The following is a 3,504-nucleotide window of genomic DNA, read 5'->3' as shown; positions in this document are numbered from 1 at the left end:
GCTACAGCTATCCGAAAAGCTATATTTACATGTAAATGGACAACATATCTGATCCGTATTCATGTAGCACTATCTGAATCCGTCCGATAGATAATCGAATGCGGATGCGGATATAGCACTATCCGAGCCGAATCCGATCCGTTTACAGCCCTATGAATCATGTATGAATGTATGATTCAATTCACGCACCCCACCCAAAAAAATCCCTATCCAATGGATAGGAGTGAGTCGCTGACCATAATCATGCATTCACGTGGTGGTTGTGTCGTTAGCATTTTAGGATCATGGATAAAAATGGGAAAAATTACAAGATTAATTAAAATTGATTTGGGTTTACCGAATTATCCACCCAATGTTTTATTTATGGGAGAAAGAACGCCATGGCCCCAAACATGCCGCCTCTACGCTCTAACACAAAGGCATGTGAAATGACTGCCACACTCCTGGTCATTTCTGGGGTTCCAAGGGGTGCGACGATCATTTCCTGCAACCCTGTGTCAGGGCGCAGTGCAGTGTACGCTGTGCGACAAGGTGGCATTCATTTTCCCTTTATTTGATTAAAGAACCCAGTGTTTATGTATGGCTATGTATCGTACACGACTACACGGTCTTGTCTTCAACCGTTGGATGAGCACGACTGTATATGGTACACAGCCCCTAACCCCATGTAAAAGTTGAAGCCTTGAAAGTATGACTGTTATCCCCTCCAATTCGCTGCCCCTCTCCAATTCCTCTAATTCCTCACATGGGGGTGGAAATGACTACCCTACCCCCTGCCCGAAAACACTGGCCAAGGTGGGATCCACTCCCCTCTATTAGAGGAATTGGAGGAATTGAAGGTGCCCGCAATTGGAGGTGATAATTATTCGACTGTGTACACTATACATACGGCCATGCACGTCTTAAGTAAATTACCCAAAACAAAGATGGATATTATAAAACCACCCAAAACAATCCCTACCCTCACCAATTACTGTTTTTTTCACCTTCTTGTCAATGACATCCTTCTTCTAAAACAGAAGATCAATCAAGTGTTGCTTTCCGTTTTTTAACAAGTCAAAACCCAAAAATTTACTTCGGAAATCAATCCAATATCTCTGATGAACCATGAATTAATGACTCTCTACCAAGGTTCTGAAACTCGGGTTTCGACAAGGTTTCGACCAGCCAGAAATCGAGTTCGTCTCGATTTCGACCATATCTCGGTCGAAACCTGAGATTTTTCCCGTTGATGGGGGAACCAGGGTTTCGACCCCAAAACAAGGTTTTTTAGGTCTGATTTTTTGTAGGTTGCCTATTTTTCACATTTTAAACACAATCCATGAATTACATTCACCAAAAAAATCACTGAAAATAGTACTTGTGGTTATTGACCCAAGTTTACTAACGTACGCGCTGATACAATACAGACACTAAATGATATTATAAATTTATAATTAGTTCACATAATTATAAAGTACTTGAACCATGAATAATACATTGAATCCAAATAAAACATTAAGATGCCCCTCTTCAATTCCATGCGGAGTTTCTTGGTGGGTCTAATCCACGAGCAACGTACCACTGAAGATTGCGAAGCCGTTCCTCCGAATGCACAACATACGTATCCCATGACATGTTATAGGACCAATTGATCTGATAGTCCAGTACCGATTGGAAAAAGAAAAGCACAGGGTTGGAATTTAATGTCAAACTCTTTATTGATCTCCCCAGCCCACCTGAGAAGCTTTTTGTCATACAAGGAAATGCCTCCATAAAAACTGCTCTCCTCCTTGAAATGATCCTCTTTCAAGATCTATGAACCCCCCAAAAAAAAGCAAAATCAACAAAACAACACAGCACACAATTTGAACAATGACTGTGGAATAGAATAGAATAGAACAAAAGGAATACCAAGAACAACTTCATTTCTCCCAAATATTTCTTCATCAGATCCTTTTCTCCATTTTGAACCAAAAATCTTTGGAAGGATGGACGACTTTCACCCAGAATGGAATTTTAACTAAAAGAAAAAAATAAATAAGGAGAAGAAGATGCAAAAATAAAGAATAGGAGAAGAAGATAGGAATAGAAGATAAGGCTGTCATTGGTTTGAATGGGAAAAATAAGGTAGGAGTAGAAGATAAGGTTGTGTAGTATGGTTATGCACCTAAAAGTAAAGATGTTTGGTCTGTGAATTATTGGCATCATGTTCAGTTCATCTAAAACCAAGGAAAAAGCATGCTGTTTGGTCATGGTTTCAACCATTTCGACCTGCTTTCGATCGAAACCGTCAAAACCAGACCGAAACGCTCAAAACCAGGCCGAGTTAAGGGATTTTTAAAAGTTTCAGTCCAACTCGTCTCGAAACCTATCAAAACCGAGACAACTCAACGGTTTCGACAGGTTTCGGTCGAGTTCTTGATCACTGTTCTCTACAACTACTCAACAACAGAATAGTTCTCTTTCTTGAGATTCAAAATACCACCATAGATGGAAGGGCAGAAGGTCAAGAGCGAAGCTATTCGAGATGGAGCAAATAAGATTTCTTCCTTAAATAGTCCTTCAAAAACTGGGGTAGCTACAAATCAACGCTCTCTAAGATATGTTTTTTATTCAAGGATCACCAGGAGACAACGCAAGAACAACATGAAACGATCAGTGGCAATGGATTCTATGTTAAGCATCTATTTTGAATTCGATCAAACACTATGAATACAATACACTAATATATAATCAACGAGACATCCATCGATGGTGCACCAAAACTCGTAATGCACAACCACATCGATAAGAACACCTAAGGTCAAGGGATCAATCATATACTACAAACGAGAATTTCATTCCAATCAACTGACAGTAATATACATTTAATTTTCATTTGATCCATTTCAAAGTACACATCGCGCTTTTACCACCCAAAAAAAAAAATGCACATATCGCACTTGTACCCTAGAATCTACATTCTTAGGTACACATAATGCAACCACCGTATACACTAGGTGTACAGTCTCATCCCTAATCATGAACAATTTTAGGTTAAAACCCAAGTACTACCAAGGTCCATATTAAATCATGCAGATTAATTTATACATATATCTTCCATATAAATATAGATTTCATGGACACATTTCCAACACTAGTGAGTGCACCAAGCAATAGAATGTTTGGACATATAAGTGATGAGATGATAGAAAAATCCAGTTTTGTATGGACATAGAATTGTTAAGGCTGGAGGAAAAGCCTGCCCGCGGTCAGACTTGGATAGTGTAAGAACATTTAAAGAAGAGGTGATTAGCATTGGGAGGGGGGGATAATGGCATATAAGTGATTAGCACTGGAGAACAACTTCTACAACTAAGGGTATGGTAAAAAGTTCATCTTTACAAAAATTAAATGTGGTTAAACATACAAAAGTTATCTTCAAGTAGTTAAATTCTCAGTTACAAAGACTTTACATGGAACAGAATAAGCTTGAAATAAATTCACCTCTAGGCATTTAAAATTCAAACGTACTTCCCTAAT

This window comes from Telopea speciosissima, chromosome 8 (assembly GCF_018873765.1).
Source record: "Telopea speciosissima isolate NSW1024214 ecotype Mountain lineage chromosome 8, Tspe_v1, whole genome shotgun sequence".
Taxonomy (NCBI): domain Eukaryota; kingdom Viridiplantae; phylum Streptophyta; class Magnoliopsida; order Proteales; family Proteaceae; genus Telopea; species Telopea speciosissima.
Note: the sequence above shows the minus strand (reverse complement) of the source record.